Consider the following 27713-nt stretch of genomic DNA (forward strand, 5'->3'; position numbering starts at 1 on the left):
ACAAACTTTCAAAACATACAAATGACGGAAACTTAGCCAAAATTACAAGATGGGGTAATTCTCCCCCCAAAAAAAGGTCAAGAAGAAATCACAGCCAGGGACTTGCTCAAAACAGATAAAAGCAGTATACTGGAATAAGAATTTAGAACAAGTTAGTTATAAGACTACCAGCTGGGCTTGAAAAAAGCACAGGAGACACCAGAGAAACTCTTGTTGCAGAGATTAAAGAACAAAAAACTAGTCAGGATGAAATTAAAAATGCTATAACCAAGATGCAAAACTGACTGGAAACAATCACAATGAGGACCAAAGCAGCAGAGGAGAGAATAGGTGATGCAGAAGATATATTTATGCCCCCAACTTAGAAGCATCCAAATATATAAATCAATTAATAACAAACATAAACTCATTGATAATAATACAATAATAGTAGGAGACTTTAATACCCCATTTACAACAATGGACAGATCATCTAAACAGAAAATTCACAAGGAAACAATGGCTTTGAATGACACACTGGACCAAATGGACTTAAAAGATATATTCAGAACATTCTATCCTAACACAGCAGAATACACATTCTTTCCGAGTGCACACGGAACATTCTCCAGAACAGATCACATACTGGGCCACAATTCAGCCCTCAACAGGTACAAAAAGATCAAGATCATACCATGCATATTTTCAGATCAACACACTATTAAACTTGAAGTCAAGCAAAAGAAAAAAATTGTAAAGCCCTCAAATACATGGAGGTTAAAAAACATCCTACTAAAGAATGGGTTAACCCGGAAATTAAAGAAATAAAAAAATACATGGAAGCAAATGAAAATGAAAACACGACAGTCCAAACTCTTTGGAGTGCAGCAAAGGCAGTCCTAAGAGAAAAGTATATTGCAATTCAGGCCTATCTCAAGAAGAAAGAAAGGTCCCAAATACACAGTCTAACCTTACACCTAAAGGAGCTAGAAAAGGAACATCAAATAAAGCCTAAAGCCAGCAGAAGAAGAGAAATAATAAAGATTAAAACAGAAATTAACTTTATAGAAACAAACAAAAACAAACAAACAAAACAGAGTAGAGCAGATCAATGAAACTAAGAGCTGGTTCTTTGCAAGAATAAACAAAATTGATAAACTCCTAGCCAGACTTACCAAAAAGAAAAAAGAAAGGACCCAAGTAGATAAAATCACGAATGAAAGAGGAGAGATCACAATCAATACCACAGAAATACAAACACTATTAAAAGATACTACGAAAAATTATATGCCAAGAAACTGGGTAACCTGGAAGAAATGGACAAATTCCTAGAAACTCACAAACTACCAAAACTGAAATAGGAAGAAAGAAAATTTGAACAGACCCATAACCAGCAAAGAAACTGAATCAGTCATCAAAAATCTCTCAACAAACAAGAATCTTAGGCCAGATGACTGGCTTCCCAGGGGAATTCTACAAGACATTTAAAGAAGAGTTAATACCGGGGCACCTGGGTGGCTCAGTCGGTTAAGCGTCCGACTTCGGCTCAGGTCATGATCTGACAGTTTGTGGGTTTGAGCCCTATGTCAGGCTCTGTGCTGACAGCCCAGAGCCTGGATCCTGCTTCTGATTCTGTGTGTCTCTCTCTGCCCCTCCCCCCCTCTCACTCTGTCTCTCAACATTACATTAAAAGAATTATTCACCATGATCAAGTGGGATTTATTCCTGGACCACAGGGCTGGTTCAATATTTGCAAATCAAGGGGGTATAGCTCAGTGGTAGAGCATCTGACTGCAATATTTGGAAATCAAAAATATGATTCACCACATTAACAGAATGGTAAAGACCATATGACCCTGTCAATAGATGCAGAAAAAGCACTTGACAAAATATAGCATCCGTTCTTGATTAAAACCCTCAATAAAGTAGGGTCAGATGGAAAATACATTAACATCATAAAGGCCATATACAAAAGACCCACAGCTAATATCATCTTCAATGGGGAAAAACTGAGAGCCTTTCCCTATGGTCAGGAACAAGACAAAGGATGCCCACTCTCACCATTACTATTTAACATAGTACTGGAAGTCTTAGGCTCAGCAATCAGACAACAAAAAGAAATAAAGGGTAGGCTCAGTGGGTTAAACATCCGACTTCGGCTCAGGTAATGATCTTGCAGTTCATGGGTTCAATCCCCACATCAGGCTCTATGCTGATAGCTCAGAGGCTGGAGCCTGCTTCCAATTCTGTGTCTCCCTCTCTCTCTGCCCCTCCCATACTCATGCTCTCTCTCTCTCAAAAATAAACATTAAAAAATAAATAAATGACAGACAAATCAGCAAGGAAGAAGTCAAACTTTCATCATTTGCAAATGACCTGATACTATATGTAGAAAACCCAAAAGTTTCTACCAAAAAATTCATAATTAATACATGAATTCAGCAAAGTTGCAGCATGTAAAATAAATGCGAAGAAATCTGTTGCATTTCTATACACCGATAACAAAGAAGCAGAAAAAGAAATCAAGGAATCAATCCCATGTACAATTGCACCAAACACAATTAAGATACCTAGGAATAAAGCTAACTAATAAGGTAAAAGATCTGTACTCTGAAAACTATAGAAGAGTTATAAAAGAAACTGAAGAGGACACAAAGAAATGGAAAAGCATTCTACACCCATGGATTGAAAGAACAAACATTGTTAAAATGTCTATACTACCCAAAGTAATCTACAGATTTAATGCAATTCCCATGAAAATACCACCAGCAGTTTTTACAGAGCTACCTCAAACAATCCTAAAATTTGTACGGAACCACAAAAGACCCCAATCGCCAAAGCAATACTGAAAGAGAAAAACAAAACTGGAGGCCTCACAATTCCAGATTTCAAGCTATATTACAAAGCTGTAGTCATTAAGACAGTATGGTACTGGCACAAAAACAGACATATAGATCAATGAAACAGAACAGAAAACTCAGAAATGGACCCACAACTATATGGGCAACTCATCTTCAACATACAGGAAAGAATATCCAATAGAAAAAAGTCTCTTCAACAAATGGTGTTGGGAAAACTGGACACTGACATGCAGAAAAATGACTAGACCACTTTCGAACACCATATACAAAAATAAATTCAAAATGGATTGAAGACCTAAACATGAAACAGGAAACCATCAAAATCCTGGTAGAGAACACAAGCAGCAACCTCTTTGACCTCGGCCAGAGCAACTTCTTACTAAACACATTGCCAAAGGCAAGGGAAAATGAAAGCAAACGTGAATTATTGGGACTTCATCAAGATAAAAAGCTTCTGCACAGAAAAGGAAACAATCAACAAAATTAAAGGGTAGCCTACAGAATGGGAGAAGATATTTGCAAATGACAAATCTGATAAAGGGTTAGTATCCAAAATCCGTAAAGAACTTACAAATTCAACACTCAAAAAAACGCAAACCCAATTAAGAAATGGGCAAAAGACATGAATAGACATCCAAAGACATCCAGATGGCTAACAGACACATGAAAAGATGCTCAACAACTCATCATCAGGGAAATACAAATCAAAACCATGATGAGGGGTGCCTGGGTGGCTCAGTTAGTTGAGTGTCTGACTTCAGCTCAGGTCATGATCTCACGGTTCATGAGTTTGAGCTCTGCATCGCGCTCTCTGCTGTCAGCTGCACAGCCCACTTCAGATCCTCTGTCCCCCTCTCTCTCTGCACATCCCCTCCTCACTTTCTCTCTCAAAAATAAATATTTAAAAATAAAATAAAATACATTAAAGAAAAAAACATGATGAAATACCACCTTACACCAACTGAAATGGCTAAAATTAACAACACAAGAAACAACAGGTGTTGGTGAGGATATGGAGAAAGGTGAATCCCTTTGGCAAGCACTGGTGGTGGGAATGCAAAGTGGTACGGCCACTCTGGAGGAATAATATGGAGGTTCCTCAAAAAACTAAAAATAGAACTACCCTACAACCCACCAATTGCACTACTAGGTATTTACCCAAAGAATACAAAAATACAGATTCAAAGGGGCACATGCACCCCAATGTTTATAGCAGCATTATCAACAATAGCCAAACTATGGAGAGAGCCCAAATGTCCATCAACTGATGAATGGATAAAGAAGACATATACAATGGAATATTACTCAGCCATCAAAAAGAGTGAAATTCTGCCATTTGCAACAACATGGATGGTGCTAGAATGTATTATGCTAAGCAAAATAAGTCAATTAGAGAAAGACAAATATCATATGATTTCACTCATATGTGGAATTTGAGAAACAAAACAGATGAGCATAAGGGAAGGGGTGGGGGAAGAGGAGAAAGGGAAACAAACCACAAGAGACACTTAATAGAGAACAAACTAAGAGTTGATGGAGGCCTGTGGGTGGGAGATGGGCTAGATGGGTGATGGGTATTAAAGAGGATACTTGCGATGAGCACACGATGTTGCATGTAAGTGCTGACTCACTGAATTCTACTTCTGAAACCCATATTGCACTGCATATTAACTAATTAAAATTTAAACTAAAAAGAAAAAAAGAGAGAAACTGACTCTTAATTATGGAGAACAAACTGATGGTTACCAGAGGGGAGGTAGGTGGGGGGGATGGGTTAAATAGGTGATGGAGATTAAAGAGTGCCCTTGTCCTGATGAGTAGATGGTGATGTATGTAAGTGGTGAATCACTACAGTGTACACCTGAAATTAATATAACACTGTATGTTAACTGGAATTAAAATAAAAAACCTTAAAAAGTTAAAAAAATAAAAACGTAAAAAAAAGATAATAAATAAACAAATAAATAAATTTTGCCTGTCATGGTTATTTATTATTAGAAGGAGTGTTGGCTAAAAATGACCCAGCTCATCAGAACAACAAACAGAGTCTCCTCTTACACCTTTTAAAAAACTGAAACCTTTCCACACAAACTTATTAGATACTCTCTCCACATGGAAAATACAAAAGGGACATAAAAAAAAAAAATGAGATAAAAATAACTTCTTAGCAAGAAAAATACTTTGAAGTGAAATTAGATGGAATAAATAAAAGTGCTAATAACTTCTATACCTTGAAAATGCCACTCTGTCATATAGTATACTTCAATAAACCAGAGTTTTAGAATTGGGAAATCACAGCTCATATAGGAAACTGAGTCCAGAGAAGTTAAGACAATTGCCATTCACAGAGTTTGCTGGCTACAAAGCCAACTCTTCTGTCACAGGATGGGCCGAGCAATTCTTTCAGAATTCACTCAACAACCACTTACAACAAATAACTAGACACAAACAACAAGAAAGAAACCTACTCTCATTCTAAGTGTCCTCCTATCTCCTTAATGTTCATCTAATAAAACCTGATTTTCTTCACATATCAATTAGAACAATAATTTTCATCAATTTTTTTCTAGATTTAATTACTAATATCCAATGGTGTTGTTTTCAATTCTTTTAGGTTAACAAAAAGTGATGTTTTTACAAGAAAAAAAAGCCTTCCAAATACTAAATAAACATCTGTAAATTTGGACATTATTAAATAATTCAGTTCTAAAGACATTTTTCTGTAAAAATAAAGTATGAATTTTTAAGTTTGCTTTTATTTTTTTTTATTTTTTTTTTTATTTTTATTTTTTTTTTTTTTCAACATTTATTTATTTTTGGGACAGAGAGAGACAGAGCATGAACGGGGGAGGGGCAGAGAGAGAGGGAGACACAGAATTGGAAACAGGCTCCAGGCTCTGAGCCATCAGCCCAGAGCCTGACGCGGGGCTCGAACTCACGGACCGCGAGATCGTGACCTGGCTGAAGTCGGACGCCCAACCGACTGCGCCACCCAGGCGCCCCTTAAGTTTGCTTTTAAATATGCTACCATCACATATTAAGTAAGCTTTTTCTCAAAAATAACTGTCTAAACAGTAGTTATAATTACAACTTAATTATTAGTTTTGATTAAAAATACTATTAAAATATTAGCCTATTTCAGGACAATAACATTATAGTATTGGGACAGAATATTCAAATAATATACCAGCAGTCCACAGTACCTTCAAGAAATAATTTAGATAGCAAAGAACGCCCTGAACAATCCCTCAGCCATTCAGTACATCTCAGTCTCTAACCCAATTTGATACGTCATCGTGAAAAATTCAAATGTGTTTACATCTCAAGGAAACAAATTTTGCTCCATGGTTTAGCTTGAGCAATTTTAGCTGATGAGTTCAAATGGGTTAACAGTGAGGTAAAGCCACAAAACAAGTAATTCTAGACTACAATAAAAGAAAGACAGTATCTAAGTCAAGAAGAATTAATGCAGACTATTAAAGTCTCCCTTACCTCTCACTGGAATGATAACAGTCGTAAGCATTACATTTACCCCTTATCAAACTAGCTATAAGCTACTCAGTTGGCTATAATAACTAGATACAATTTAACATTCTACTTTGTTAATTATTTTACAAGCATTTCCCACATTTCTATAGAAATGTTACATTTATTATTTTGATGGCTACAATATATTACATTGGATTAATATGCTTAAATCATTTAACCACAAATTACGAGACCAAAGATCATGAACATCTTTATTCTTCAATATACCACTTTAAGAGTTAACCTGACAAAATGGATTTTTACAGACAGGGTAAGGGTGAAGAACCATATTACATAATGAAAAGTAAAGCATTTACAAATGTTTTAGCCTAACCAACAGAATATATGATTATTACTGTCAAATAGTTTAAGGTGTCAAGAGAGGGGCAGAATGAGGATCAAAGGGCAAAAATACAGAAAGACAGTTTTCAGCTCAAAGTAAAGAACATCTTTCAAACTATCAGAATTACTGAAAAAGGTAATGGACTACCACATAAAACACTAAGCAGTGCATCTGAAATCATTCAAAAACAAGTTGAATAATACTTGCCAGAGAGTGCAGACTCTTACACTGGATGAGCAATAGGAGTACATAACCTCTTTGTTTCCTTTCACTAAGCATGTTTAAATATTTAATCTCCTGCCATGTTCCCAGAAATGCACTAGGTGCTAAGTATACAAAAGTTGACAAAACAGACATGGCCCCTATGGTTTCTGCAATTAGTCTAGTAACAACAAACAACAAAACAGGCAAACAAGTAACTACAAATCAAAGTCCTGTGAAGGAAAACAACAAAAACAGAAGACTGGGCATCAAGGTAAGCATCTCAGAGGAAGAATATTTAAGTTATAACCTAAAGAAAGAAGAGCTATTTAGACAAAGAGTGCTCTGGCACAATGGAAAGCCACGGAAGGTTATGAGGAAAATGACATGATCTGATTTTCATTCCTAAAAAATCATTCTGGCTGCTTTGTGGAGAATGAATTGGAAGGGAGAAAACACAAAAGCAGGGAAATTAGTTAAGAAGGTAGGTAGGAAGGAGCCCCATTGAGAAATGATGACACACTGGGCAGGGTGAAGTAGATGGATAGAAAGGAGGAGAAGAGTTCAAGATGTAGGCAGGGGGAAACAGGAGCTATAGCACTTGGGTGACAGATTAAATGCAAGGAATGAGGAAAAAGGGAAAGAGAGAAATCAAGGATGACTCTCAGTTTTCCAGCCTGAACAACTAATCAAATGGTGCCACCATTTTCTGAAATGGAAAAACTGGGGGAGAGACGGATTTGGAGTAAAAGGGAAATTAAACTTTAAGTTTCTATGATTTTCTTTAGATCCTTAAAGAAAAAAATTTCTACCAAATATCACTCATTCTCCATTCTCTGCTCTTAAAAAGCAGTTTGTGTAAGGGGAGAAATACTATAAAGGAGACTTGGCCAATGAAAAAAAAATTGGAATACAAATGGAAGATTATTTATCAATGTTAAGTTTAGTGAAGTCCATAATCGTACAGTGGTTAGTTTTTTCTTTTTTAAGCCCTATTCTTAGGAAATACATGTGGATGTACTCAGGGGAAAGTGTCATGACATATGCAACTTATTCTCAAATGCTTGGTGTGTGCAGTGTGTGTGTGTGTGTACAAGAGACCATATATACGTACACAGAGGTATATGTACATATGTATATATGCAAGAGAAGAAATAATAAATAGCACAAAATTTTGATAATAGGTGAATCTGGATAAAGATTATTTGGATATTCTTTGTACTATTCTCATTCTTGCAAACTTTCTGTGAGTATGAAAGTATTTCCAAATTTAAAAAATGTAAGCAGTCAATACTATACTTATCTCATTCATGCTAAAGAATTCTAGTTATTTTCAACCTATTTTATATATATTTCCCCCCAAACCAGCCATCTAGACTTTTCCATTACCAAGAATAGTGTCCCCATCAGGGAGACAAGAAGCATACACGACAGCTCCACAAGGAGAGAGCATGACAAGAAGTGAGGGCTATAACAACAGTGAGGGCTATAACAACAGGCTTACTGCAATTTGCCATCTCCCATGACCTACAATGTCTATATCTCTCTGGAATGTACTAGTTCCTATGACCTGATCTGTATCAGGCTGCTAGATGACAACTCTTTAGTTTTGTATTTCTATTCTCATGTAATATATAGCAATAAAGCTCACCATAGAATCAGCATGTTCATGTGACACCTGCCTTGGTTAAGTGCTCCTCCTGTATGCTCCCATACATCTCTGGGTATAGCAATTATCACATCATTTTTAAGACCATATCCACAAGTATTCCACTTTAATGTGCAGAAAAAACACTCAATGAAAGCTACTAAGTGAAGAAATGAAAGTTACTGAAAAATCTAAATATGTATAACTGCAGTTTTACTAGAAGGTATTTTCTTTCTTTGCCTTGGACACAGCAGCATGTAGAAAGAGTCTTACTCTAATTCCACAGCAAAGGAGACATAATATCTGGGTATTGCTGATAAAAAACTGAAAATGCCTACTCCTGAAACCAATACTACACTGTATGTTAACTAACTTGAACTAAAAAAAAATAAATTTATAAAAGAAATAAAAATAAAAAAATAAAATTGGCATCACACTTAAAAAAAAAAAGAACTGAAAATGCCAATAACAGTACGCACAATCCCCAAATCTTGTCTACTTCAAATAACACAATTATAATTTCATAAAATATGATTAACAAAAGGAAAAAAGTATTGTAGGCTGAGGCCTAAGTATCAACCACACCTTAAAATCAAAGTACATTTATATTTTAGCTATACTCGCTACTGGTCAATCAATGCAGGAACACTTCACTGACAACAAAATACACGTCATAATATTCTAGACAGAACTTTGTTCTCTATTATCATAATCTTTAAGTAAAATTATGTAACGTAAGAATATTCAACTTAATAAACAAATTGAAAACTAATCATTTTACTGTAAAAGGCAGTTTTTCAAATGCTACAATTAAACTTGCCAAAGAATATATGATTAAATGATAATATACATAAAGTGTTCCAAAAACAAAATCATAAAGCAGATATGCATCTTTTAACAAAATGACTGTATGTTAACATTTCTCTTTTTTTTTTTTTCAGTTTATTTTTTTGAGAGACACAGAAAGAGAGAACCAGCAGAGGAGGGGCAGAGAGACAGAGGGACAGAGGATCCGAATCAGGTTCCATGTTGACAGCAGAGAGCCCAATGTGGGGCTCAAACTCACAAACTGTGAGATCATGACCTGAGCTGAAATTGGACGCTTAACCCACTGAGCCACCCAGGCACCCGGACTGTATGTTAACATTTCAAAATGTCCCAATTATCAAATGCTAAAATACCATTATGAACTCAGCTTGTGAGCTCAAGCCCCGTGTCAGGCTCTGCGCTGATAGCTCCTTTCTCTCTGCCCCTCCCTTGCTTGTGCTCCCTCTCAAAAATAAACAAACATAAAAAAAAAAAAAATACTTCTGAGCTTGTAAAATCAACAAAACTTAGGTGAGTCCTGGAGGGCTTGATCTTTTAGCACTTAGAGAAGAACTCAGAGATTCAAATCCAAATACAATTTAAACTGTCAGTTTGGGGGGGTGGGAGGGAGGGGAGGGTGGGTAATGGGTATTGAGGAGGGCACCTTTTGGGATGAGCACTGGGTGTTATATGAAAACCAATTTGACAATAAACTTCATATATTGGAAAAATAAAAAATAAAAAAAAAATAAAACTGTCAGTTTGTCTTTCCAGTCCCTTAGGAATTAGCTCTTCCTCTGTTTCAAGCCTGGTACCGTTTAGGTCTATTTGTGGTTGTGTCATGTCTCTCCTGCACTCATGAGAGCTTCCTGATATTTAGCACATTATGCCTATGTGCTGCCCAAAGTCACTGCTCTGGACTCATCTAGAGATGCCCAAATGCTCCAGTCCAATGTAAAGAATGGTAGGCAGCCCAGCTCAGCCATTAGACCCTTGGCAATGGTGAATATGTGCCTCTAACCATCCTCTTCTGCCCTCTCCCATTAACGAATGAGAGAATACAATATATTCTACTCAGCTGAGTACTCTGTCTACATTCTTGCTATTTTCCTAGTTCCCTTTAGATTTTCCCAACTCATAGAATATAATGCACATCAATTTTTGATAATTCTCAAATCCATCCTGTCTTCTCCAACACCACATTTCTTAATCTAGATTCTTACCATCGCTAGCCAGTATTCTACTAACATAAGTTTCCTTAATTCCCTACCTTCAGCTTTTTCCCTTTAATGCATCCTTTATACTTTTCCCAGACTTAATATTCAAAATTATAAATCTGATTATGTCACTCTTCAGTTTAAAATCCTTCAAGGGCACCTGCCTGCCTCAGTCAAAGGAGAATGTGACTCCTGATCTTGGAGAGTCATGGGTTCAAGCCCCATGTTGGGTATAGAGTTTACTTAAATAAACTTAAAAAAATTAAAAAAAATAAAATCTTTCAATGGCTCTCCAAAGAACAAATGCCATAAAACAGTACTAACAACAGTGGCTGGTACCTACTGAGAACTTGTGTACCAGGTATTTATTTGCATTACCTCATTTAAATCCTACAACAATCCTAAATTAGATATCTTTTATTCTTTTTCTAATGTTTATTTGTTTATTTTTTAAGAAAGACAGAGCATGGGTGGGAGGGGCAGAGAGAGAGGAAGACACAGACTCTGAAGCAGGCTCCAGACTCCGAGCTGTCAGCACAAAGCCTGACGTGGGGCTCGAACTCACAAACTGGGAGATCATGACCTGAGCCAAAGTTGGACACTCAACCGACTGAGCCACCGAGGTGCCCCAGATATCTTTATTATTCTCATTCTGCATATTTAAGGAGATTGAAACTTGGAGAGGGGCACCTGGGTGGCTCAGCTGGTGAAGCATCTGACTCTTGATTTCAGCTCCGGTAATCATCACGGTCTTGGGATTGAACCTTGTGTTGGACTCCACGACCAGCATTAAAAAACAAACAACAACAAAAACCAACTTGGAGAAATCACATAATCTGTCCATAGATACACAGATAGTAAGCAAGTGTTTCTTTGCAGCTGCTCTCTCCTACCACTACCCACCAAACCCTGCCTTCCACTCACACCAAACCACCCAAGGATCCATTCCCATACTATGATCTTTCAGGACTCCTTACCAGAGTACACACTACTCCCTCAGCTCAAAATACCACTCTGGTCTACTTTGGGGACTCTCTATGAAGCCTTTTTCCTTTTCTCCTCCAGAGAGGAACTCCTAGGCAGAACATTATAAGCCAAAATGATACACACCCCATGTTCAACTTCAAAATGCTACAATACAGAATGCTCAAATACATTTTCCAAGGTAATTTCCAAGTGAGAATCTAGTATCAGCCTGATAAACCTTAAATTTATGGAAAATTAACAAAAATCAACAATACAGCAACAGCAAAAGCCAAAAAAATGTACACAATAATCTTGCAAAATATTCACAATATGTACATATTCAATTATTCTGAAATATATGCTAACTAATTCAGTATATAAGCCACTCAAGTTTTAAAGTAATTTCTTCTGTTAATTTGACTTTTTAAAATGTTACAAGCAAGACAAATTCTATCTAAAATCAAAGAAAGAAAACCAAGAAAAAATCAAAAAACTGAAGAGCTCTTCTTTGACTATACCTGAATTCAGAAAATAATGCTTCAATACGAGAGGACTTGTGCTTATGAAACATATTAGATGATACAGAGGTGGTGACCATGGTACCACCTCTGTAGCATCAGCACATTAGGCCAGTATCTGCCAGAACATGCAATAATGCTATCAGGAGTCTGACCTGATTATGAACTGATGGTTAAAAACATCTCTTCAAAGTACTATTCAAATCTATTAGCTTACAATTCCCCACACTAAAGCTCTCAGTTTTGTCTACTCATAGTCTGAAGCTCCTTCTGTAGTTATCTGCTCTTTAACTGGCATTTGGACACAAAGCACCTAGTGTTACTTTCAAATTTATAATCTCTTCTAGTTCATTAAGAAAATATCCTAAAAGATCATTTCTGGCACTTATCCCAGCAGCAAGACCTCTGCTTCCCTCTATCTTTTCTTGCTTTCCCTTTTGTCTTTAGAAATAACATTCTTAATCCTTAAGAAAATTTATTTTACAAAGCATAAATTATATCTTAACAATATCATCTTATAGAAATACTTAGGAAATTGACCTTTAATGGATACACAAAGATTAGTCCATGGTTCAGGTGCTATTCTAGAGTGGCAGACCTAAAACTATTTTGCCATTGGCATTCCTACAGGATACAACCAACATGAATTTCCTATACAATATTCAGGATTGAGCAGAAGACTTACTTTAAAGGAGCTTTTACAGTGGTTACCAAGGATATCAGAACCTGGCCCAAGGAAACAGTAAAGGGAATGGAGAGGGAAAAGCTCCAACAGCAGGACTTGCCAGCTAATGGAAAATAAGGGATGGGAGAACAAAAGTCAGGATGATTCGCAGGTTTATAATATGAGTAACTAAGTGACTGACAGCATCATTAACCAAGATAGGAAAATGAGGTGAACACAAGGTTCTGGAGAAAAACATGTACTTAATTTTTGATGTTGTAACTTTCAGGTTTTCTGCTAGACAATCAGGTGGACATTTTCAGTAGCAAACCTAAGGACTGGAGTGTTCAAGAGAAAAACAGGGCTGGGGAAATGAACACAAAAGAGATAATGAAAAATGACATGTGTTCCAAGAAAGCACAACAGAATAAAGAAAAAAGAGGTCAGATTGAAAACCCTGGGAAATGAACATTTAGGGATAGGAGTCAGTAAAGACAGCTGAGAAAGAATAGGTTAAGAAAAACAGAAAATAGTGGTGTCATGAAGGCAAAGGATGAAAGGGTGTTATAAATATGGGCATGATCATCAAAAAGGTTCACACTAGACTTAACAAGTGGGAACTACATCCAAGAACAGATACAATTTCAGTAAGTAGAGGAACCAAGAGTAAAAACACTGTTTTTACAGTGGTGGAATGGCTCAAACAAGCAAGGCAAAAAAGGAAAAGTATGAACTGTGTTTGGAACAGAATGTAGAGAGTTTTGCTATAGTGAACAGTTCATGTAGCACAAGAGAAGAAAGGAAGTCTGGTCCAAACACTTGGCATTCCAGATTGCATTCTATTTTGGATTTTATTCCATGAACAGGAAAAAGAAAGACTTGTACTTTTTTTCTTCTTTCAAAGACAACGAATCGAATCTGCTGGCAGTATTCATGATGAACTGGAATGACAAGAGAGTTAAGGCAAGACAGCTACTAAATAAAGAGTCTAAAATTATCTAGGGCCTGAAAGAGGTTAGTAGTAGCCAAAGTAAGAATTAAGGAGTACATGAAAGACAGAACTCCCAAGGTGTCCTAGATATTCCACTATTACTATACTCATCATATATCACAATAATTCATGGACTGAGACCTTATCTTATTCAGCCTCTCATCACTAGTACTAACAAATCAGGTACATGGGAAGTGACCAAAAAAATGTTTGTTGAATTATAATAAAACTCAGTAATGATAAGATACAAAAGTGAGACTTAAGGATACTATAGAGAAACCAAAGATGGTGCTACAGAAAACACTAACATAGAAGTCAAAATCTGGCTAGAGAATGAGTTTAAGATACATTTAGGGTAGGGGCACCTGGATGGTTCAGTTAGTTAAGCATCCACCTCTTGATTTCAGCTCAGGTCATGATCTCAGTTTATGGGTTCGCCCCTCATTGGGCTCTGCACTGATTGTGCGGAGCCTGCTTGGGATTGGGTCTCTCCTTCTCTCTGCCCCTCCTCTACTTGTTCTCTCTCTCTCTCTCTCTCTCTCAAAATAAATAAATAAATATTAAAATTTTTAGTTAAAATTTTTTTTAAAAAGTAGGTAAATGGTTTAAAAAGCATATGCCTGTGTGGCTGAGTTAGTTAAGTGCCCAACTTTGCCTCAGGTCATGATCTCACAGTTTGTGGGTTCAAGCCCCACATTGGGCTCTGTGCTAGCAGTGCGGACCCTGCTTTGGAGTCTCTCTCTCTCTCCCTCTCTCTGCCCCTCCCCCACTTGTGCACGCACATGCCCTCTCTCTCAAAAATACATAAATAAACTTAAAAAAAAGGTGGGTCAATGTTGAATAATCGTTTGCTTTACTCAAACATTTATTCAACAAAAATTTCTTGAGTGACTATAAGTTTAATGGTGAGGCAAGGGAGACCAGCCATGAAAGCAAATAGAGGAAAATACAGCAAATACTAAAACAAAATAACTGCAAAATGTTGCAGGAACACAGGTAACAGAGAATATAATGAAGGTGGGTTAGAAGAGACATGATGAAAATATGCCTAGAAGTTTTCCTAGAAGAGGAGACTTTTATTTGGGTTTCTAAAAAGATGAAGTGATTTAACAAGGTAGCTAAGTAGTTACATGGCATTCGGGGGGAGGGGGGGGAGAGGAATATTATGTGCAAAAGCACAGAGATGTCAAAGAGTTTCTCATATTCATAGAACCATGATAAAAGATGAAGACCACAACACATGGAGGACTTTCTTCTGTACACTGACAGCAAATTTGACCATTATCCTGTGGTAAGAAACATCAAATGTGCATTAGAACCTAGCAAGGAGCACTCCAAATCCCCTAAAGCAGAATGCAGGTACAGGCTGGAGGTGGGCAAGAAGCAAAAGAAGAAGAAAAAAAAAAAAAAAAAAAAAAAGGTGTCTAACTTCCATAGACAACAGAAAGCCACAGAAGACTTTTAAAGCAACAATAAAACATGATCAGATGTGTGTTTCAGAAACTCAAGTCAGAAGTATGGATAAGCGGCTAATGGAAGAAAATCTGGAGGAAGACCAATGAAGAAGATTTAAAAGCAACTGCAGTAATGCTTCAGCACTAAATATTGACAACTACTTACTCAAACATAAATGAACCACAAAAAGAGGCACATAAAATAATGTAACTGTAATATGGGCTTCCAACCTAAGTTTCTAAACTCATCTCAAACATCAACTCAATAATCAGAAGCAATTACAGTAAAAGTGCAGTCAGGTACATTAGAAAAAAAGGAAAAAGAATGGCCATCAAATTTTTCCCTTAAAAGTACTTAAGAAAATTTTTTTAATTAATTTTTTCCCTTTTTTAAAAAGGTATTTCACAGTAAAACTACTATAACAGAGATTACCAAACCAAAATTTAGAACCACAGGGCAAGCACTGTGCAAAACTGCTGAAGACAATAAACAGGAAGAAGTTACCAAACAAAAAAAGGTTAGCAAAAAAAATAATAAAAAATAAAAAAAGACCATTTAACCCATTTCCTAATAATCTATTAAAAATTTTGTTACTCACATATAAAAACTATAGTTTTGAACTGATAAAAAATTCAACAAATTGGAGGTATGGGGATGTTCTTTAACACCTCTCCCCACTAGCCACTGTCTTAATTTGAAAGAAATAGGTTAATACATAAGGACATATATATGATAATGATAGACTCTGGGTTCACAGATTAGGATTGAATTAATTTCATTTATTTTTCAAAGAAATCGCTCCTTTAATTCTTCTTTATTAGGTCATTCCATAAACTATAAATATTTTTGTATTTATACAAATATACTAGAAAAGCACTCATCTTTTAAGGAAATAACAATTCCTTGACTCCACATCCCCTCTAGTTATCACCCTGTTTTTTCCTCATCTTCAATTTACAGCAAACTCCTTGAAACCAACTCCCTTCCTACAGTTCTCTCTTAAAACTCACTCCAATAAAGTTTTCATGACCACCAAGAACTTGTTACAGTCACCAATGATTTTCATATTGCTAAATCTAACAGTCACATCCTTGTCCTGGATCTAATAAAATCTGCCATAGCTGTTCACTTACTCCCTCCTTAAAACATTTACTTGGCTTCAGGAATACCATTCACTCTTTTTTTTTTTTTTTTTTTTTTTTTTTAATATTTTTTTTTCAACGTTTTTTATTTATTTTTGGGACAGAGAGAGACATAGCATGAACGGGGAAGGGGCAGAGAGAGAGGGAGACACAGAATCGGAAACAGGCTCCAGGCTCTGAGCCATCAGCCCAGAGCCTGACGCGGGGCTCGAACTCACGGACCGCGAGATCGTGACCTGGCTGAAGTCGGACGCTTAACCGACTGCGCCACCCAGGCGCCCCACCATTCACTCTTAATTCCCCTCCTTCCTCATGGAATGCTTCTTAGTTTCCTTTGCTAGCTCTGGCTGTCCTTCTCTCTCTCTCTCTTTCCCTGTCAACATTACAGGACCCTAAAGCAAAATCTTTGGGCTTCTTCTACAGCCACACTCTCTCCCTAGATTATCTTAATCAGTTCTCAGGGTATTAAATACTATCTCCATGTCCATGACTTAAAATTTCTATCTCCAGGGGCTCCTGGGTGGCTCAGTCCGTTAAGAGTCCGACTCTTGATTTTGGCTCAGGTCATGGTCTCGTGGTTCACAGGTTCAAGCCCCACATCGGGCTCTGCATTGACAGTGTGGGGCCTGCTTGGGATTCTCTTTCTCCCTCTCTCTCTGCCCCTCTCTGCCTCCCACCCTCCTTCCCTCCCTCACTCCCTCCCTCCCTCTCTAAATAAATAAATAAATAAATAAATAAATAAATACTTTTTATCTCCAGCCCAGACCTCTGCCCTGAACTGCAGACTCATGTATACCTTGTACCTTGTCTGGACAGTATCTCCACTTGGATTGCTAACTTAACATAACCAAAATTAAACTATTTCCCATCTGCTTCTCCTGAAGTCTTCACCAACTTGGCAAATGGCAGCTCCATTTTTTCCAGTTAGTCAGGAAAAAAACAATGAACAGACACATCCAATTCACCATCAAATTCTGTTGGCTTTGATTTCAAAATGTATACAGACTGTAAGCACTTCTCTCAATTCCTGCCTAAAATCGCTATCATCTCCCACTCTGGATTGCTGCTGGAGCCTGCTGAATGATCTCATTATACCCACCTTCAGACATTCTCTACATAACTGTTGAGAGGTCTATTTATTTATTTATTTATTTTTTATTTTTTTTTTTTTTAATATATGAAATTTACTGTCAAATTGGTTTCCATACAACAGAGAGGTCTATTTAAAACAAGTCAAAACTCTTTAAATGCTTCCCACCTTCAGAGTAAAAGCCAAAGTCCTACTGGCCTACGAGGCCATATATCATCTATCATGCACACCTCTCCCAGCACCCTCTATGGCCCCCCACCTCATCTTTCACCAATCATCCCCCCCAATGCCTCCGCTGATCTACTTGCCACTCCTCAAACAAGACAAGCATGCTTCAGACACGAGACATCTGCACTTGCTTCGTCTTCCTCAACTACTCTCTCCCCTAATAGCTGCACAGATTAGATCATCACAATCTCACTTCTTCCATGTTTCTGCTCAAATACCATTCATCACTGCAGCCTTCTCTAACCATCTTACATAAAATAGCAGCATCCTGGGGCTCCTTGATGGCTCAGTCGGTTAAGCCTCCCACTCTTGATTTCAGCTTAGGTCATGATCTCAGTTTGTGGGATCGAGCCCCATGTCAGGCTCTGTGCTAACAGTATGGAGCTTGCTTGGGATTCTCTCTCCCCATCTCCCCCGCTCACCTCCCCCTCAAATAAATAAACATTAAAAAAAATTTTTAATTAAAAAAAAAACAGCAGCATCCTCCTTACATGGTCTCTCTGCCTTATTCTGCTTTGCTTTTCTCCACAGTAGTATAATAGCTGACATATTACATATACACTTGTTTATTTTCTGTATCTTGTCATTAGAATGAAAGTTGCACAAGGGCAGAAAAGGCATTTTCTTCACTGCACTATTATTACCAAGTGCTCAGTGGGTATTTCTTGAATGGATGGATGGCATGAATCAGGAAAATCTAGACTGGTCTCAAAGATTGGGTTGAGCAAATTTACAGTGTGGAACTTCTCAAGTCTTGGAAAAATGTTGACTGCAAAAGTGACTATGAAATGAAGAAAATAAACCCTAGAAAAAAATTTAAAATAAGAATAAAAGGAAGAATAAGGAAAAAAAAATGGCCATCTCTGCCTCCCCACTCTCTGTAAAGAAATATTACCAGGCTATGTTTCCTATAACCTGGCCTATCAACTCAGATCAAAGTATCACCAGACCCATCCTACACTTAAACAGCTGTTACGAATAGTTCCTGCTTTTCTAAACTATGGTTGTCAGAGAAAAGTGTAACTGCCAACCATAACACTGTCTGCCAAGACATAATGGTCAGTGAAAGCTCTCAAATCTCCCCAAAGCACTCAGGCTGCAACCAAATATCATTAATATGATGACAACAACAATTCAAAGTACCTTCTGGTGTCTGCCTATCTTAGTTGTCCCTAGTGTATTCACTAGGGGGTCAGTCATCAAAGACTGTGTTATCTTGATATGGTGGGGAGAAGGGTATGGGGGAGGAAGGAAGGGGGGAAGGGAGAGAAGGAAACAGAGAGAAAAGGAGGAGAGGGAGAGAGAGAGAGGGAATGAATGAGAATTAATTCAAAGAAACATGACCTACATTTATTTTTTGTATTTTACAGAGATGTAGATTGCCAGGGAATAAAAAGCATCTACTAAGCTACAAAGGTATCACCATTACAGAAGGACCAAAACCCTGAGACATCCAGCATTCCTTAGCTAAAGAGCTGTCTTGCATTTCCCATCCCCACACACAGAACTGAAGATATAGGGCAGGAGGCCATGCCAAATTGGACAGTTGGGAACAGTGATTGTGGAGAGGAGGACAGTAACAACTAAAGTAAGGCAGGGAAGAGAAAAGTAATTAGCCATTTTTTTTCTCTTTTCCCCTTCCCATCGTACTTACCAAGTATAAAAACCAGCCAGATGAAAACTGGGAAGAAAAAGGCAGCAAGTTAAGAATAAGGATGCTTTGAAGCAAATAATAGCAGAAGAAATCAAGTACAAATTCCTTTCCTAAGCGGCTCTTTGAAAACCAATCATATGAAATGTTAGGAAATGACCAAGGAAATTTAAAACAAGCCCCCACACCTTAGATAACTATAAAACAGTACAAAGAGAACAAAGATTATTAATTATTTGGAATGATGATCCTGGAGCATTTTTAAGATCAACAATCCTCAAAGATGGTCCAACGATCAAACTGATCAACATGGAAAAGTAAACAGGTTAAAACTTCAGCTTTCATGAATCCAGTCTTTAAGAATCCTCTGGCTTCTCTGGGGCGCCTGGGTGGCTCAGTTGGTTGGGCGATCAACTTTGGCTCAGGTCATGATCTCGCAGTGAGTTGAGCCCTGTGTCAGCTCTGTGCTGACAGCTCAGAGCCTGGAGCCTACTTCAGATTCTGTGTCTCCCCCTCTCTCTACCGCTGCTCATGCTCTGTGTCTGTCTGTCTATCAATAACATACAAATGTTAAAAAAAAATTTTTAATAAAAATAAAAATCCTCTGGCTTCTCGAGGGGAAAGTAGGCAATGGGTATTGAGCAGGGCACTTGTTAGGATGAGAAAGAAAGAAAGAAAGAAAGAAAGAAAGAAAGAAAGAAAAGAAAAGAAAAGAAAAGAAAAGAAAATCCTCTGGCTTCTCAATGGTTTCAAATCTCAAAACAACCAATCAGAAGTCTTGAAAGTCAGAGGAGTAACTCTGGGGGCATGCAAAAAAAGCAATCAACTCAGCAGAGAAGATTTGTCAATCGACTTAAAAGAAAGGAGGGTTCGGATTGGTTGCTCTCAATAGGCTGAGTCATGTCCCAGCATCAGCACCAGTAGCAGGCAGATGTTAAGCTAAAAGAAGCAGGAGACCATAGGATACTCTGAGAAAGTGTGGAAGGAAAAAGTGGGTAGCAAAGTAAAGACAACTTAGCTCTATATAACCGCTGGTCATCAGCGTATCACAGTGGGACACAACAACCAGAATTGTTTGTAGCCTGAAGTGGCACTTTGTATTTACTTTTGTGCTAATACTTCCCTCTCCGTAACACTCCTCCCCCATCTGGCACTGATGGGTCTCCCTGCTCCTCCCTGGCAGTTGTCACTTTCTAGAGCTCCTCTTCCTCCATCCATTCTTTGATGTGGGTGATTTGGTGTTTCCCACCCCCACTTCAGTCTCCTGCCCTCTTCCTGTATTAGTTCATCCTGTATTAGTTCATGCCTTCTACTCAGTCCCTGCCCTTGAAAAGCACACAATCCAGTGGGGGAGGTAGATGTGTCACTAGATTAGATGCAAATACATCACAGTCAATGCCATAAAAGAAATATGACAAAGTGTTTGAAGCACATATTCATCTGTCATTACCCTACTGCATATCTTCCAAATCAACACTCCAGCTTCCTATTCTCTTGTAAATCAGTTACTAAGTCCTGTATCTTTCCATAAAATCCCCTGATCTCCAAATCCACTTTGCAGTTCAGGCTTTATTTCTCATATGACCTATTGCAACCACTTCCTATCAGAAACACAATTCAATATATTTCCACACCACCACATCAGCCAACTCCCTAAAAGACAAACCCTATCATCCCCTTACTTTGAAACATCTAATATCATTCCAATGCCTACGAGATAAAGTTCGAATCCTTAGCACAAAAAATAAGATAATACACTTCTCAAACACACCATTTTAAAAGTAGACAGACTAAGCTCTAGTTCCACTGCTTACTAGCTGTGTTACCTTTGGCAGGTCACTTTACCTCTCTAAGCTTCCTCATTTGCAAAGTGAGGATATGTAGAACCTACCTCTTACAGTTGTTACGGGAATCAAGAAAGCAACTCCAAGCCAAGTACCACAACAGTACCCAGCATTCAACCAATGTTAACTATTACCCTGGGATATCTCATCTATCTAGCATGTCTCACTCCCCAAAGGACGCAGATAACCGAAGTTTTACTCTCATATATTTTACAATGATTAACAAACAGTAAGAGTTAAATCAGAAATGACCTTCTGGTTAACCATGACCTAACAGGAACTTCATTTAACCAAAATACGCTTTCCTCAAAATTTACTATAACTTATTTAGAAACAAGTACCCATTTACAAAAAACAAAACAAAATAAAAAACTAGCTTTGTTTTGTTTCCTATTCAAGTTCAGGAAGAAAAAAAAGCTGCAACTTACCAACAGAAACTCACTTAGAGATTTTTAAGAATGTGATTCTCTATAGTATTAAACCACATAAACTAAATTCAATCTCAACTGCATATATAATTTTCTAAAGATATACACATGTAACAAAACAAACTCAAGAAGCTTAAAAAAATACAAGTGTGCATCAGATGATGGAGTGACATTCATTCTCACACTTCACAATCAAAAGATGAAATCACGAAAATTTTTTGTAAGTCAGTGATTTTTAATAATTTTCAAAACTGCTGGGATGCCTGGGTGGCTCAGTCGGTTGGGCATACGATTTCGGCTCAGGTCATGATCTTGCAATTTGTGAGTTTGAGCCCCACATCGGACTCTGTGCTGACAGCTCAGAGCCTGGAGCCTGCTTCGGATTCTGTGTCTCCCCCTCTCTCTGCCCCTCCCATGTTCTTGCTCTGTCTCTCTATAATAAATAAATGTTAAAAAAAATTTTTTTTAATAATAATAATTTTAAAAACTGCCAAATTCACAATAACAAAACAGATCAGAAACATTTTAGGAGATTCATATTTATGATGTTAAGTGATAATGAAAATCGGTAAAAAGATTCCAATAAACTTATGGGCAAAGGACAAACAATTCATACACTTGATCTTAGCCAAAAGGCCGAGAAGCGATTCAAACAATTCATACAAAGGAGAAAGTAAAACCAGAAAAATACTGCATTTGCTTTTCTATTGTGAATAGTTATGTTAGGCAGTAGACAGATGTTAGGCAGTAGATAGTCTTACACCTATTTAAAAAAAAAAAAAAACTTTTAAAACAAAAACCTATAAAAGTATGACAAAACTGGTCAACTAAACAGCAAGAGGCAATGTAAATCAATTAAAAAAAAAAAAAAACCTTTCACGGCACTTGGGTGGCTCAGTCTCTTAAGCATCTGACTTTGGCTCAGGTCATTATCTCAGGGTTTGTGAGTTCGAGCCCCATGTTGGGCTCCATGCTGATAGTGCTTCATGTTGACAGTGTAGGGCCTGCTTGGGATTCTCTCTCTCCCTCTCTCTCTGCCTCTCCCCCATCTTCTCTCTTTCTTTCTCTCTCTCTCTCAAAATAAATAAACTTTTAAAAAGTAAAAATAATAAATAAATAAATCTTTCAGAAATAAATTCGGCAATATTTTCCAAAAGTGACAAAAACTTTCAGACCCTCTGACCTTGTAATTCCCCCTCCTGGGTCTTTAGCCTAAAGGAAAGAAGCAAAACATAGCACAGCTATATGATAACTGTTTTACTTGCAAAGCAAGAAATAACTTGGATGTCCAACTATTATAAATAAGTAACTCAATTCACTGCAACATTGTAAAATTTAAATGTGCAAAAATTATAGCAAAAATAAAACATTAAATATGAAAGCAATATTAAACATTACGCTTTGATTATAGTATAAAATCACATATATACGGTGAAAAATAAAAAATAAACATTTATTTTCTTTATTTCTTTCATCATTAAGTTGTTTGTAAAATAAAAATCCTATTGGAATTGATCAGGCCCACTACAGTAAGTACACATTTCAGAAGCATAAAACCACAAGCATCAATTTTTTTCCCAAAAAACCTATCACATAGACAAGTAATCAGATAGGCTCTTCTCACATACAGACTAGCCACACATGTAATTTTAGCCATGCTATTAGCCATCTGTAACCTTACTATATTAAAATCTCATTTTACCATCAAAACGTAACTGTATGAGGGATCTCCATATGGTGAGCAGAAGCCACTTGTTATGGGGCATCTGGAGAGAGAGCCCCAAGCACTGAGGTTAAAAACTATCCAGCCAAGCAGAGTAGTGAAGGTTAGGTTTCTCCCCTATCCCCAAATGAATTATCATGTTTCTCACCACTCAAGGGCTCTAAGTTTCTAAGAGTGGCAGCTAAGCATTCAAGGAGGGAGAAAATATAAGCCGATTTGTTCTCCTTCTGAAAAATTGGCAGCTTCCTCATTTTCCCCCTAAAGCACCATGAAGGAATGAAAAATACACAAGCATGAGGTCTGAAGATGTGGGGTCCCAGGGACTCTAAACAACCTAAATAAGACACTTGCCCTTTCAAGCATCAGTTAATGGGTAAAATTTTTTAAGCTAAACCGAATAATTCGTTAATTCTTTCAAGTTCAACATTCTATTAATAGACCCCCTTTACTAATACATGTCTACGCCTCTCAAAACCTTCCACTCAAAATTGCAGAATAATTATTAAGACTTATCATTAGGAAACTGAGAGCAAAGGTAAAATACACAAATAGTCAAAAGGCTTGAATTGTATCCCAGCTCTGTCCCTTTCTACCTGCAAGACCTGGGGCAAATCACTTTGCCTCAAAATAAACTCTTAAAATCAAAGAAGCAGGAATCCTTACTGGCCATGCCTTTTTTAGTCTTGCATTATAAAATGTATTATTTTTTTGCTGTCATCACTAGGATTTCATTCCCAATCAGCAACAATTTTGACTGTCTTCATGGAAATTTAAAGGTACCTTATGCATTCATCTTTTCCATGTTTTCCGATATTGAAAGAGATCGTTCACAAAGTCTGCCTATCTTAAACTTACATTTAAGATCAAGAGCATTCCTCAAAAATGTAATCAATAAATCGTTTTTGAGTACCTGTGCCACATAACAGTAAATGTTAGCATTGAAGGAACCCAAAGGTCTGATGGAGACAGACATATAAACAAATCATTACTAACTGACAGATGCTAAACGAAGAATGCATGATGTAGTACTGGATCAGTCAAGACAAGGGGGATAAGATTTCTGGACCATTTTCAGAGGTGATGTTTTCGGTAGATCTTGAAGAGCAAATTGTTTACTAAGTAGAGAAGAAGTCTCAATAGAGAGAACAGTGTAAAACCACAAAGGAAGATGTCATCTTCAGAGAACTCTTAAGTAGTGTCTGTATGGAGAGGAGAGCAAAATGGCAGAAATGAAATTAGAAACGTTCACAAGTTATCAGAAATCTCAAAGGACTTTGACTTTTATCAAATACAGATTATGTACAGTCACTGACGGACTTTTACACGGGGAATCAAAGTCCCCTTCTATTTAGCATACAAAGGAGTTGAGTTGGCAACAAACAAAAAAATGCAGGTCTCGATATGGAAATACAGAATAAATGGTTGTTGTTTTAAATGAAGAGTGCCTGCTCTCAGGATGGCTTCTAGCGGTTTCTTACCATGAAGTTTCTTTACACGGAAGTAAAAGAATATGAATTATGGCTAAAAGGTTCTTAAGAAAGTGTGTGTGTTTTGCCTAAAGAGAATACTAAAGAAAATAACCAAATAACACTAAAGAGCTTTAATAAATCTCAAGAGGCAAACCGTAATAATGTCTGAGAAGACTAAGTACAGGCAAAACATTCAAGAATGTTTAAATCTTTATCTTATACTGATTGCAGATAAAACCAAGTTTTGTGCAGGAGGAGGGTATCTTAAATTCCTTTTGGTTAAAGAGCTGTCCCCACCAAAATCTTTAGTCTACAAGAGGATTTTTTTTTTTTTTTTTTTTTGTGACTGGCAAAATTAGTTCCATTATATTTTAATCCTCAGGAGAAAAAGAGAAAAGGAATGCTTTTTCAAATGACTATTCTGAAAGGACTGAAGCTCAATTCAGCTCACCAATGAGAGTGAAATATCCACATTTCAATCTGTGACCACGAAGAGTCCCTGCATCAGTAATTGCCACACGGCTAAGGCCTAGTGCTGGAACAGCAAGCCTAATTGGCTGGGTAGCCTACAAAGATGAATTTGCAATTATTGAAATTCAAACTCAAGCTTAGCCACTAACGACTACCTCAAAGGAGTCATTCTTCCTTTTACTTTGATAAAAAAAAAAAATAGGTACATAAAAAAATATACATATATATATATGTATATGTATGTATGTATAAAAACAGCAGATGTCAAAAGGAGAGAGAAGCAGCATCTGAACCCATGGCAATGGTGTGGTCCATCAAAGTTTGATCTAAGGATGTGTTTTAAGGTGTGTCTTTGTTTTGGCCCAGCAATTAAAAAAACAAACAACAACAACAACAAAAAAACCCCAACAGTCATTCGGGGCACCCGGGTACTTTCCCCCTGTCAACCCTCGCAAGCATCCTGGCTCTGAAATCACTGGGTAACTTGGCCTCGCCCTGATTTCTCCTAAGAGAAAGGCGCACCCCCAGCGCCTGAGGCCCCCTGCGCGCCTGTCACAGCCCGCGGGGTGGGGGGCGTCCGGCCTCTAGCCTCCACGCTCGCCCCTCCTCAGGCGGCTTGCGGGGACCTCGAGACGATGCCGGGAGGGCGGGAGGCCTGAGAGCGTCACAGCCTCACCCTAGGTGCCTGGGCCCGAGACCCGCCGCGCCCCCCGCCCAGGGCTGTCGCAGACGCCCGCCCCGCCCCGACTCCGGTCCCGGCTCCCGCCCGACCCTGACTCTCACCGTGCGGAGGTCACGCTGCCTCCCCGGCCGCGGCCCGGCTGCGGGTCGCCCAGTGACCTACGGGCCCAAGGACCGCAGGTGAGGCGAGGGACCGCCCGTCACATCCCCGCCGGCCGCGCAGCCAAACCTGCAGCAGCCAGCATCGCGTCCGCGGCCTGAGGGAGCGCCTGACTCGAGAGACACCGCGCCCCCTCCCTTGGCCGGCACCCGCCTGGACTCCGCCCTCCAGGGCCCGCGCACCGCGCGCGCGCAGCCCCGCCCCCCGGGACCCGCGTGCGCAGGCGCGAGCCTCACGGGCCAGGCCCCGCCTTCAGATCCGCCCCCTCGCCCGACTCCGGCCTCAGCCCACCCCCTAGCCCCGCCTCCACCCCGCGCCAGAAATCCCCAGGCTCCGCCTTCACTTCGGGACCGCCCCTCTCCACTGACCTTGCTTTTCTGCACCCTGACTCAGGTGTCCGCTAGACTGAACCCGTGATGCCAGCCCTGCAGCTGACCGCTTTAGCCGGGGCCTCGGACTAACATTTGCTGCTTGACCGCGGTCAGACCTGTCAACTCCACTTCCTGACCATGAGAAGTTAGTAGTCTGAGCTTTGGGACTGACATGGGCTCCGCTCCCACCTTTCAGCGGTGTGGACGCTTCCAGCATTTGTGTCCATCCCGATTCCCTGCCCTCCCATGCTCTGGCGCATGCCTGAACCATACACCCAACCTACCACACCAAAACAGGGGATCTTGCTGAGGCTGAGCGGAAGGAAGGGGCAACCCCAAGTGCTGAGATTTGCGGCATCTCCATGGCGCAATCTGGGTTCCTTTTGCCAGGAACCGCCTTAGAATTCCCATCACCCACAGGCCTGTTCCTTTCCTTTCTTTCTCAGCAGCTGGGCCTGCCTTGAATATCCTGGAGGTCTCCGAGGTCTGGCTGAGTGTTAAAGTCCTGCAAGCTGCACATATGTGACAAATAGACTAGCAGCTCACTGAAATCCTTGTGGGCCAACACTTACCAACAGCTCGACTGCAATAAGTAACATTTAAGGAGAATTCTAATGTTTATTGATTGCTTTTAAAATATAATATACATAGGGAAAAACTATAAATATATATCCCTTACGTATCTTAAAGTTCTGTAACTCCTTTCATCTCTACTTTTTCTCATGGTCAGAACTGTCCAACATTTTAATTAGCTCTGGATTTTTTTCCTCCAGACTTAGACATTATCATTAGTTTTATACAGTAAACATTTTTTTATAATTACATGTTTACCATTTTTCTTTCTTATTATTTATTGCATTTCATATTTGCTTGGGGATTATACTCCATTTTCTGGAGGTACATCCTTTAGAAGTTATTTTAGTGAAGTCTGCTAATGGTAAATTCTATTAATTTTTTTAGTATGAAACATTGCATTTTATTCTTGAATTAACATGAAGCTAAGGGTAAAATTTAGTATGAGAATCCCCTTCTCCCTTAAATGTTTGATGTTCTACTGTATTCTAGCTTTTGCTGTTGCTGCTGATAATTTTTGTATTGATTTCTTGTTATTTTGGGTAAAGTATACACTCTGGATGTTTTAAGATAACTTTGATTTTAACATTCTATAGTTGTATTATTATGTGGCTTACAATGGATTTCATTTTATCTATATTGTGCAGGGTCGCCTGAGTGGCTCAGTCAGTTAAGCATCCAACTCTTGATTTCAGCTCAGGTCA

General features: G+C 38.4%; 1 protein-coding gene across 7 annotated transcripts in view; it reads right to left on the reverse strand.

The window, feature by feature from the left end:
• The window catches only part of CCSER2 (coiled-coil serine rich protein 2), a 187876-nt gene extending 161622 nt beyond the window's left edge, over nucleotides 1–26254 (reverse strand). For 2 of the 7 annotated variants that reach the window (XM_060642300.3, XM_060642298.3), the window contains exon 1: nucleotides 26008–26242. The gene's annotated coding sequence lies outside the window, so the exon portion shown is untranslated. Of the gene's footprint in view, nucleotides 1–26007 lie in introns of all 7 variants that reach the window. The other 5 variants (XM_060642299.3, XM_060642297.3, XR_009613004.3 and 2 more) reach the window with 4 other exon arrangements.
• Nucleotides 26255–27713: the final 1459 nt, after the last annotated feature.

The sequence above is a fragment of the Panthera onca genome, chromosome D2 (genome assembly GCF_046562875.1).
Source record: "Panthera onca isolate mPanOnc1 chromosome D2, mPanOnc1 haplotype 2, whole genome shotgun sequence".
NCBI lineage: Eukaryota > Metazoa > Chordata > Mammalia > Carnivora > Felidae > Panthera > Panthera onca.